Consider the following 12722-nt stretch of genomic DNA (forward strand, 5'->3'; position numbering starts at 1 on the left):
GCTCATTTGGTTGGAATTTACTCACTGCCAACTTGTGTTCTACAGTGTGTAGACTTACACCAGAAGGTCAGCAAGACTAGACTCTCCATCTGGGAGGTGAGTCTCCAGGAGGAAGCTCAGTGAGGAAGGACCCTGACAGCCTGGTAGTGACTATAGACTCAGGTAGAGGTGCCAGGGAACTGCCCTTCAGGGTTTGAGCTGAGGAATGAGCCAAGAAAGGTGGTCTTTCAGGCATAGCTGGCAAAGATATGCCAGTAAATGGAATGGAGAGGAGGAGCCCCACGTAAGATGCTATGATCAGTGTGTGAGTCGAATATGATGAAAAAGAGTGAGTCGAATGTGAATCCATGTTTTGCAGTTCATAAGCTTGGGGGATTAAGAAACTGGTGATAGCATTAGACAAAGATGGGAATTGGGAAGGAGATCTGAACCCTCAATTGAGGGAAGAAACTAGGTTGGAGTACTTCTCCCTTCACTTTGTTGATAGGAATCTGTCCTGTACCTGCAGGATTCTGCATTTCAGTGGTTTCATCTGAAAACCAATTAATCTTGTTAATGGTGGTGTGACGGCTAATGTTACACATCAACTTGACTGGGTCACTGGGTGCCCAGACAACTAATTAAACATTTCTGGGTGTCTGTGGAGGACATTTCTGGAAGATTAATATTTGAATTAGGGGACTGAATAAAACAGATGGCCCTCCTCATTGTGATTGGACATCTAATTCTTGGGGAACCTGAACTGAACAAAAAAGGGAGAAGAAGGCTGGAGTCACTCCCTGCTTGTTTGCTTGAGCATGCCCCTGGGTTCCACAGCTTCCCAGACAGGACTGAAATCAAGACCATCAGCTTTCAGACTCCAAGACCTTCAAATGACACCATCAACCTTTCTGGGTCTCTAAGGTCCTCTCAGCCTCGGAACCACGTGAGCCATACCTTGTTTCATGTAAATAGATAGATAGAAAGAAAGGAAGGAAGGACAATAGGAGGGATAGATGTATCTCCTATTGGTTCCCTTTCTCTGGATAATTCTAATTAATACAAGTAGTGTCTTATTTTTATTATTAATAGATAATTATACCACAGAGAAGCAAAAAAAATCAATTTGTAATAGGTCTGGATTGTTCTTTATAGTTGACTATGTGATATGGTTTATGCTTCTGTTTTGGGAGGCAGGAGTGGTGTACAAACTGGGCAGAGACATATGCCTTTGTAATATCCATGTATTTTTTTAGAAAGAGGCTCTAGTTTATATCTCTGGTTCTATTCTTGGGCCTGAAGAGGAGGAAATCTGGGTGTAGACTGGCATGTCAAGCCAGAAGGGTATCAATGGAATAAGATATAACTTTGACAGGGCCCTGACTTTTGATTCAAGAAGCATCAGGCCTGTTTCTATATTTTGGGCCTGGAAAATTCCTTGCACCACAAAGCAAAGCCAAAGTATGGCTATAGAACTTTCTCATGGAGAGGTATTTGACCCTGGTAATGGGGCTATATTCAGCCTCCAAACTACAGACCATTCTGAGTTTACTACATAATTCTGCAACCATAAAAGTTAGGGTTGTTGTGATATAAAGAGAGGACAGACAGTACATGACTGCTTTTATCACAAGGCAGAATATATTGTTCCTAACCAACTGAGCTATATCCACAGCCCTATTCCTAACTTTTGAGGCCTTTGAATTCAGTAAACTGGGTTCTACTAAAAATATGTTAGCTGGTTGAAAGGTGCTTGTTTTCACTTATACTAAAGCATCTACCCTGACATACCAAACTGTGGCCAGTTATCTTAACTCCTGGTAACTTCTGTTTTATACAAGGTTTTTATTTTGTTTGTTTGTTTTTTAATGAGAAACCCCAATACCCAAGAATAGCTGGTTTATTTAAACCATAATAAGCTGGGTGGACACCTTTAAACTGCATAGTGATGTTGCTTAAAAACTACCAGCTAAAAGTTAGAGGGTGTCTGCTGAGTACTGTGCTTGAAGTCACTTTAGTAACTAAGAATGAATATCAACAGTAACCAGTGGATATGCAATAACTAGAAAGGAAATCTTCCCTTCCTGTTTTTAAATCTCCAAAATAGATAACCCATTTCATAATTTACATAGACATTTCACATTATCCTTTTAAATAAAGAAAATAACAACAATGGATTTGTCTCTTACAAGTGGAAATAATGTTGAAACATTTCTGAACAATTAATATCATGATTCTTTCCTGACAATAGTATTCTATGCTTTTAGGTACATGGGTGAAAATTTCTATTCAAATAGCTCTTTACTAGTTGGGAAGTACATATGCTTCAGAGGGTAATAAATAGAATGTGTAAGTATGAGATTATAAAGTGGTCAGAACGAGTGTAGGATAGCAGATCTCTTGCTGCATAGTCAGCAGTTAGCAAGTCTACAGGGGAGGCCATGGGAGGAATCATACATTTTAATTATTGTTTCAACTATACAGCTGGCAAAATTCCTGGAGGAAATAAATTCTTATCTTGAAACTTAAAAAAAATAAATAAATAAAAAAGTACAACCAAGCAAGTGACTTCCAGCAAGATCTTAAACTACTCCCTTAGGAAGCCATCTGATTTCCTCAGCTGGAGGCTGTTTAGTCTTGGTCTCGTCTTCAATTATAAACAGAGCTAGAGATCCTCTTCTTCAATGTTGAAAATATTGACTTGTATGTACCTTAAATTAATGAATTGAATGGAAAGTGATAAGGGCTGAAATGTGTTCTCCCAGAATTCACCTGGTTAAAGCCCTAACCCCCCAGTATCTCAGAAGGTAGCTTTATTTGGAGACAGGGCTTCCCCCTGACCCCCGCCCTCCACTTTTGATTCTGAGAATCAAACCTATGGGTGATTTAACACTGAAACGTGTCCCCAGTGATTTTTATTTTATTTTTTATTTTCAGACAGGGTTTCACTAAGTTACTGAGGCTGGCCTTGAACTTGCAGTCTTCCTGCCCAAACCTCCTGAGTCCCTGGAACTATACATGTGCCACCACACCTGACATGGAGACAGGGGGTAATTGAAGTACAGAGAGGTATTAGGTTAGATTCCAACTGAATGTGTCTGGTATATAAAGAAGGAAATTTGGACACAGACACAGAGGAAGAACCATGTGAAGACATGAGGAGAAGATGGCTATCCATAAGCTGAGGAGAAAGGCATCAGAAGAAACTAATCCTGTTGACACCTTGATCTGAGAGGTCTAAACTTCAGAAATGCAAGAAAATAAAATTCTGTTTTTTAAGCAGTCTGTGGCAATCTGTGGCACTTTGATAGGACAGCCTGCGTTGGCTAATTTTTCTTTTTTTGTACCAGGAATTGAACCTGGGGACACTTAACCACTGAGCCACATCCCCAGCCCTTTTTTATATTTTATTAAAGACAGAGTCTTGCTGAGTTGCTTAGGGCCTTGATAATTTGCTGAGGCTGAGTATGAACTCATGGTACCCGGCTGTGTTGGCTAATTTTATATGTCTACTTGACTGGGCTAAGTGTCCAGATACTTAGTCAAACATTATTCTGGGTGTTTCTGTGAGTGTACATGTGTATGTTTTTTTTGATTTTTTGATTTTTTATTTGGAAGAGATTAATATTTAATCAGTGGACTTTGAGAACAGCATGACCCTCCACAATGTGGGTGGGACTCATCCAATTATCAGTTGAAGTGCTGAGTAGAATAAAGACTGACCTCTCCTGAGCAAGAAGAAATTGGGCAAACTGGCTTAGGACTTGGACTGCAGCTCTTCCCTGGGTCTCCAACCTGCCAGCCCACTCTGTAGATTCTGAACTTGCATATTCACAATTAGGTGCACCATTTGCTTAAAACCAATCGATTCCTCTCTCTCCTATGAAAATGGTTTGTACTCTCCAAAACTCATGTTGAAATTTAATCTCCATCATGAAGTATTGAAAGGGTGGAATAGTAATCTGAACACTGTGTGTAGGAATGAGGCCTTTGGGATCATTAGGATTAGGGTTAGATAAGGTCACCAGGGAGGAGCCCCACAATTAAATGCTGGTGACTTTATAAGAAAAAATATGTACATGCAAGTGGTCACACTCCAGCTCTCAGACTCTCATCAAATGGAGCTCTGTGCCACCAAGGACTCTGCCAGCAAGAAGCCATCATTAGTAGCCCCTTGATCTTATTGTTATTTTTTCCACATTTTTATTGGTGCATTATACTTGCACATAATGATAAAATTTGTTGTTACGTATTCATACATGCACACTAGAGAAAGAGGTAATTTGCCAATATTACTCCCCAGCATGTCCCCCCACTTCCTCCCACCCCCTGGTCCCTCTTCTCTACTTCTCTTTGATTTTCATGAGACCTCCCCACACACACTTTTCCATTTTCCTCTCTAGCTTTCATATATGAGTGAAAACATATGGCCCTTACCTTCTGAGTTTGGCTTATTTTGCTTAACATAATGATCTTTAGTTCCATCCATTTTCTTTTTTTTTAATTAATTTTTTAGTTTTTTTCAGTGGACACAATATCTCTATTTTACATTTATGTGGTGCTGAGGTTCGAACCCAGGGCCTCATGCATGCTAGGAGAGCACTCTACCACTGAGCCACAATCCCAGCCCTAGTTACAAATGACATAATTGCATTTTTCTTTATGGCTGAATAAAATTCATTAAATATAAATATATATATATATTTATAAAATCTCCTATTTTCTTTAAATATTTTTTAGTTGTTGATGGACACAAAATATTTTTGTTTATTAATTTTTTAAATGTGGTCCTGGGGCTCGAACCCAATGCCTCACACATGCAAGGCAAGCACTCTACCACTGAGCTATAGCCCCAGCCCATCCCATTTTCTTTATCCATTCATCCATTAATGGACACCTAGACTGGTTCCACAGTTTGGTTATTATGTCTTAGGCTGCTATAAACATGGATATGCATGTATTGCTATGGTATGATGACTTTAATTCTTTAGAATAAATACCAAATAGTGGTATAACTGGGTCTTATGGTGATAGTGGCCTCTTGATCTGTGACCTTTTCTATTCTACTTGCCTAGTCTGTGGCATTGCATTCTTACCAACAGAAAAGAGAGAAAGACACTATTTTAATGTATGTTTCCTTTGATGTTTCTCCAAATAATTCTAATACATAGATAGCCCTAACCAACTCATATAGTATGTGGATTACATCTCAATGGGGCTGTTTCCTTTTAAAAGACAATATCCAAGATGTTAACAGTAATTATTTGACGGTAGTAATTATTTAGGTTTATTTTTAGTTTAGCTTACCTGTACTTGTGGTTTTTGTGACCATGTGCTCTTTGTGTAATGATCATTGATTGGATTGATGGATTGATGAATTGATGATTTGTTACTGGAGATTGAACCCAGGTTGCTTTACCATGAAGTCATATCCCAATCCTTTTCATTTTTCAATTTTTATGTAATGATAATTTAAGAAAAGTTTTCCACTCAGGGGAATGTTTAGAAGCAAGACTGGATAACATGAGCCCAGGGGACAAGAGGATATGATAGAATGCATTGTTAATACCACTTATTACAAGGATTCGATGGCATGCTAATCAAATGACATCTATGACAGTGGGGAAAATTTTCAGTATAGAATACAGTTATAATATGGCTGCTAACAATGTTTCCTAGAATATGTGTGTTTTAGTCAGCTTTTGCAACCCTTGTGACCAAAATACTGGACAAGAGCAACTTAGAAGAAGTAAACTTTATTTAGGGTTCATGGTTTCAGAGGTGTCAGTCTCTAGATGGCTAACTCCATTGTTCTGGGTCCACAGTGAACCCAGAGCACATCATGGGGAAGGGCCCAGCAGAGGGAAGCTGCTCAGCTCATGTAGGGATCAGGAAGTGGAAAGAAGAGGGAGGGAGGGGCCACAGGCAAGACGCACCCTTTTAGGGCACTACCCCAGTGACCGTCTCCTCCGGCCATATCTCATCTGCCTGCAGTTACCACCCAGTCAGTCCATACAAACCAGGATGGACTGATTAGTTTACAACTCTTACAATTCAATCTCCTCACATCTAAATATTCCAGAACCAACAGAGCTTTTGGGAAACACTTCATATTCAAACCATATCCATGTGTAACAAAGGAAAATCATTTCTTCTACCAACTGTATTTTCAGCCAGCATAAGTTATTTCATTCACTCTGCTCCAAGCTTTTACTGAGCACTTGCTATGTCCAAGGGCTGCACTAGATGCCAGACATCAAAAGCCAGGCAATTAAGAAGCGTTCACTCAAGTGTGAGAGACAAAATGTTACAACGTGTTCCTGTAGTTTGTGCACAGTGGAGGGGCTGCAGCCCAGAGAGATGGGGTGGGAAGAGAGACTTTAGTCCTCAGGGCAACTCTGCAAGTAAATTATTGTCATTCCCACTTTGTATATGAGTGAACTGAGTTTCAAAGGGCTGAAATAATTTGCCTAAATCATTCAACAAGAGGAAAGAGATTTAAGCACGAGGCCCAATGCAAAGTCTATGTTCTTTCCACGTACTGTGTTCCGTGTCTAATGCATTGTCAAATGGACAAGCAAACAAGTAGGATATGCTGAAATGTCATCAACTTAATTTTTACTTTGAAATAAGGACCTAGATCTACAAATGCCCTGCAATTTGTCTTAATTATCTTACCATGCTCTTCCACTAATTTTCATAATTGTTAATAACATAGTTATCATTTACTGAGTTTGCCACCAGCTTCTTGGTGCCTAGCGTCAGTTCTCTTGATTGTTCCTCATAGCAGCCTGATGAGAAAGGCTGTGGTATTTATTGTCCATATTGTATAGCAGGGGACAGTGAAGCTTGGATTATTAAGTTATATGCTGTTAAGTGACAAACCTGGGATTTGGTCCCAAATCTAATTCCAAGAGCAAGTTTTTTGTTTTGTTTTGTTTTGTTTTGTTTTGTTTGGGGTCATGGGGATTGAACTCAGGGGCACTCAGCCACTGAGCCACATCCCCAGCTCTATTTTGTATCTTCTTCAGAGATAGGGTCTTACTGAGTTGCTTAGTGTCTTGCTTTTGCTAAGTCTGGCCTTGAACTTGAAATTCTCCTGCCTCAGCCTCCTGAGCTGCTGGGATTACAGGTGTGTGCCACTGTGCCAGCTGGTGCTAGGTGTTCTAAATTAGAAGAAAATCTACATAGTAACCAATCTTCCAGGTCACAATAAATGACAATATTTTGTTCTTCAGTTTCTGAAGAGGGTCTTCCTAGGGAGTCTGAGGGATTCTATTTCATCTAGAATACTGCTGTGTTGCTCCATTCACAAGTTGTCTACGCTGAGGTTCTAGAACCCTGAGAGACAGACCCTGCAGGCAGGATGTTGGGTGTGGGACCAAGGGTACCAATATAGAGCTCTTCATAGATTCTGTCTGGGTGGCAGGCTCTGCTGTTCCATTCCACTGAAACTACTCACCTCACTCCTTTCTGACTCTCCCTGTAAAAGTCAAGGCCCCTTGAAGGTCTAGAATTTCCACTCAACAAGAAAGACAGCCTCCATGACGACAAACCACTGGAGAGAATTTGTGAGGGACGGAAGACAAGAGCAGCTCTTTCCTTAGTCAGTTCAGCCCTGATTGCTGTGAATGTGACACTCTTTCCTCACTCTAGGACAGAAATGAGCTCACAGGAGCAGCAGACAACAGAGGCAGACTGTTTTCAGCCATGGTCCTTGGTGCTGCCAGGTCCTGGGGAAGTCTAGACACAGAAGAGGAGGGAGAACATGCCCACGGTGACGGGTTTGATTGGGAACAAGGCTGAGAACCCCCTACAGATCTAATAACCTTCAACATAAGTTAGATTCAGTTGAAGACAGGGGAAGAAGTGACGTTAAGAAGGTTGATTCTTCCTGTGTGACTGTTCACCCTTTGCCTGTTTTCTGGGGATAAAGAGAGTGCATGAATGAAGTGGCAGTCGCTAGACATGACTGGCCCCAGCTGGACTTCCACATAGGTAGCTCAGAGGCTGAAGAACTTAGATAGTAGGACTAATGCCTGGTCTTCAGGAGAGAGGACAGCAATGTGACAGGCATCTGCTCCAGGAAACACTGGCAGAGTATGGTAGAGGTTGTAGATACCTCTACCATAGGTATAAGCTGCAGGGCCCAGCTTAGGTTCCTTGCTAATGGAGAAGGATGTGCCTTCTCTTTTGGAAAAGGAGGGTGAGAAGAAGGGGCCTCAGAGAGTTTTGCCTGCCCTCCAGATATATCTGAGGAGCATTCTGGGTACTAGGCTGTTAGCAAGTCAGAGGTGAGGCTTCGTCATGCCCACATTCTTCAGCTGATGCCACCACCCCACCTTGGCCCACTCACCCAAGGCAGGCAATGAACTCTGCAGGAAAGGGAGGTAGAAGAGCAGATGGAGCAGAGCTTGGCCTGGGGCCAGCAAGTTGCAGTTTTCTGGGTACAGTACAAGATCCCTGGGGCACAACTTGGACACTAAGAACTGTGATAACTCTGGGCAGTAGGAGCTGTGCATACCAAGGGGCAGCGAGAAAGTGGCCTTTTGGGATGGCAAAGCCATGACTGGCAGTGCTGCTGGATTTGGGAAAGTTATGACAAAAAGTTAACTGTTCAGCATGCCAGGCCTAGAGAAGGAACACTGGGCACCAAGACTTACGACATTGTCTATGCTGGGACATAGGACCCAGGGCCAATTGCTTTCATGAGGCTATATTTTTAGATATCTGATTAGAGACCTCAGGATCTATTTTGTACAGCAGGTGGGGGGGGCAGGGGTGGTTTAAGCCAGATTAAAGATTATGAAGCAGTCCTGATAAAAGGGAAGGTTTATCCCTCCCAAAGGACGCTCACTGAATCTGATTAACCTTTTGTAGACCGCTGGTGTCCTACATTTTCAGTAAATTTAAAAGAGATTGCAACAGTTAATGTTGTCTTAGTGTTTGTTGAGTGAATCTATAAGCACACAAACACATCTGTTCAATCCAACAAATATTTGCCAGATAGCTAATAAGTGCCTTCATGGCTGGTTCAGTGGCTTCATTTTTAATATTTCTAATTGACCTATAAAAATTGTTTGCCTTTGTGGGGTATCACGGTGTGATTAAATAAGTGACTTATTTTTTTCTGTCAGTAAGAAATATATTTTACATTGTATTTATTGTGTCTCAATAAATACAAAGGCACACTGACAACAAATGTTTATGAAACAACTTTTACCAAATGAGCTGAAATGCGTTCTGATACTTTTCTTCCTTAAGAGACAGTGTCTTGCTATTTGCCCAGGCTGGCCTTGAACTCCTGGACTCAAGGGAGCCTCCTTCCTCAGTTTCCTGAGTAGCTGGGGCTATGCACCACCACGCCTAGCAGATATTTTCTATTCTACTCCTTTTTGTTTGTTTGTTTTGTTTTTTCTGTTCTACTTCTTAAAAACAAAAATGTCTAAGACCCACTGATGTGATTTCACAATGCTTCAATGAGCCACGATCTGTAGTTCAGAAGGCACTGATACACCACGAAGCCTGAGTTTCTTTTCTTTCTCTCTCCCCCGCTTTTTTTTTTTTTTGGCAGTGCTGGAAAGTTATTAAATTTCTGATCTCATCTTCCCTTAGCTAAAAATCGGGTGACTCCAGAAGTATCATGTACAAATGCGTTTGTCATCAGAATCCAAGTGACCACGGGGCAAAAAAGCGATTCCTATTGAGCCTGCAGAGAAACCAGGAAGCCACTGTTTTTCTTTTGCTATCTTCCCACAGCCTTGAGATCATCCTCCTGGGCAGTGATGAGTGACTCTTGTCTTCACTGAAAGCCAGGAGGGTTAGGGTAGCAGTGGTAGCAATTGCCTAGCCCATCTTTAACATGAGAATGTAGAACATATGCAAATGTTAACCAAGGAAGAACACGTCTGAATGAACCCCCAAATACATTTAAATTCCTAACTGAACACCTCATTTGCAACATTAGAGGAAAGCAGATCCTTTTCATGTTAGAGCAGACACTTCTGGAGCATTCCAGAAAATGCTACTTCTGGGGGAAGCTCTCTGCTATGAACAAGTCAGACTTTCAGAACTGTGTGAATGTACCCCACCAAGGCCTGACCACTCGTGCCTTTGTCAAAGTGGCTAGTAAGTATCAGAGTGCCTATGACATCCTATGGCTTGTACATTACTGCCTGGTAAATCAGTCTTCCCAATTCTGTCGACCAAGAATTGTTTCTTCTCTATCTCTGTATTCCCAGCACTAGGCACACACATTTGTAGAATGACTCAGTGATATTGGTTCAAATTGGTTAGAAAGGTGCTAACAGGGCAGAGTATAGACAAGTTTACTTATTAAGAAAAACTAACTGCAAAAAGAGAAAGTGGGTTTCTGAGAGACAGATTAAGATTCTAATAGATCAAAGTTTACATAAGGTCCAGATAAAGGTACAGTACATGATATTCTTACACTTATGTAAGTTGTACATATAGTGCACTTGCTGAATTTTGCACAATAGGGCTTGGACCTATGAGAAATCTTATGAAATTATCCAATCCAGCTTCCTGCTTTCATTTTTTTTTTGTCACTGGGATTGAACCCAGGGGTACTTTACCACTGAGCTACATCCCCAGTCCTTTTTATTTTTTTTATTTTGGGACAAAGTCTCACAACGTTGCTGAAACTGGCCTCCAATATGTGATCTAGGTAGAACCTCAGGTTCTATCGCTGAAATTACACTTGGCTTTCCAGGCTTTTTTTGGAGGAGGGGAGGGGGCAGTACTGGGGATTGAACCCAGGGGCACTCAACCACTGAGCCACATCCCCAGCCCTTTTTTTTTTTTTTTTTTGTATTTTATTTAGAGACAGGATCTCACTGAGTTGCTTAGGGCCTTGCTAAGTTGCTGAGGCTGACTGGCTTCAAATTCACCAACCTTCAGTCTCAGCCTCCATAGCCGTTGGGATTACAGGTGTGCGTCACTGTGCCTGACTGGCTTTCCTGCTTTTAAAGAGAATTTTTTTTTTTTTTTTTTGGTAAGGAAAGATGAAGCCAAGAGCCAAAATATTGAAGATTCAGACAAGTTTACTCTTAATCAATGATGTAATGCAACTGAGAGGACCACAGTCTGTGAAAGCTGTAGTGACAGACACAAGCAGGAAGCAGTGCTTTAACCTGAGAGATTACAGATACCTTGAGTGGAAAGTCCATAGATCAGACTGTTTCCAATGTCATTGCCACACTATCACTTCTTTATTGCTAAAGTTTTCTGGATTTTTTTTCTGGGTGGTAATGTACCTTGGTCTAGTTGATCACTCATTGTTAGTTTAATAAAATTACACTCATCCATCTTCCCTTCAACAGATACTTTATTTCCTTGCTTATCTTGCAAGTGGGAAGGAAGCATCCTTGTGGCACATCCTGGCCAAAAACATACAAGAGGAAAGTGCCAAAGGACTTCTCAGAAGGACTTTGCTTTTCTGTTAAAAGGGGGAAAAATGTAGCTGGTGTTTCCTTTTTCTGATCATCCAACTTTAGATCTAGAATGAAACCTAGAGATGTGGCAACAATCTCAGATAGCAGAAGAAAGCATTGGTATAATGGTCACTGCAGAGTAAGAAGATGAAACGCTCTGAGACTCTTAGTGGCCCCTCCCTGAGCAGAAACACCAGTGCTAATAACTCCTATCTCTGAGTTTTTGTGTTACAGTAAAAAAAAAAAAAAAAAAAAAAGAAAGAAAAGAAAAAGAAAACCAAAAGCAAATTTTTTCTTTGTTTCACACTCTATGAATTTGTGTCTTGATGCTTGCAAAGTTAAAAGGATTCCTAAAGGATAAAGCCAACAGGGATCCATCAATGACCAGATGTTCTCAATTCTATTAAAAGAATTTACTAGAACTAATGGAAAACATTTGGTTTATTTTAATAAATTGCCAGTTTAGTTTTACAAAAGAATTAATTCATATTCAAATGAAAATATAGTTGCTCCTTTGTGTACGTGGGTGATTGGTTCTGGGACCTCATGGATGCTCAAGTCCCTGGTATAGAATGATGTCATATTTGCACATTGTCTCCTGGGCCTCAAATCATCTTTAGATTACTTATAACAACTAATACAATGTAAATACTGTGTAAGTAGTTGTTATGCTGTATTGCTTAGGAAATAAAGACAATAAAAAATCTGTACATATTCAGTACAGATGCAGATTTTTAAAAAATATTTTCCATCTACAGTGGAACAGGCAGATAGAGGGATGACTGTACAGTAACAAGTGATCAATGGAGATATGCATGGACTATCCTTTGAGAATCTCTGAAAAAGAAGATAAGGACAAAGAAATGGCTGTTTATGAGTGTCTGCACTACCTGGGCTCTTTACCAGGTGTCTTTTTAATTTTTATTATATATTATTATTATTATTATTATTAATTTTATTATATATATTTACATATGTGTATGTATGTGTGTGTATGTATATATATGTTACAGATAGGGACAATACTTTCATTTATTTATTTTTTTATGTGGTGCTGAGGGTTCAACCCAGTGCCTCGCATGTGCCAGGCAAATGTTCTACCACTGAGCTGGTGTCTTTATATTTTCACAAATTTTCCAAGTTATTTTCCATCTTACGTAAAATATAATTGAGCCTTAGAGATGATAAAATAAATTGTCCGAAATCACACAGTAAATCTTAGAGGCAGGAATTAGGCACACAGAATATTTTAATGATGTTTAAATGAATAAAATTTTATTCATTTGCATG

At 40.2% G+C, this 12722-nt stretch overlaps 1 protein-coding gene across 2 annotated transcripts in view; it reads left to right on the forward strand.

The window, feature by feature from the left end:
• The first annotated feature begins 664 nt into the window (after nt 1–664).
• Nucleotides 665–12722, forward strand: part of Mro (maestro) — a 42872-nt gene continuing 30814 nt past the window's right edge. For both annotated transcript variants that reach the window (XM_040273087.2, XM_078030031.1), the window contains exon 1: nt 665–925. The gene's annotated coding sequence lies outside the window, so the exon portion shown is untranslated. The remainder of the gene's footprint in view (nt 926–12722) is intronic.

The sequence above is a fragment of the Ictidomys tridecemlineatus genome, chromosome 13 (genome assembly GCF_052094955.1).
Source record: "Ictidomys tridecemlineatus isolate mIctTri1 chromosome 13, mIctTri1.hap1, whole genome shotgun sequence".
Classification (NCBI taxonomy): domain Eukaryota; kingdom Metazoa; phylum Chordata; class Mammalia; order Rodentia; family Sciuridae; genus Ictidomys; species Ictidomys tridecemlineatus.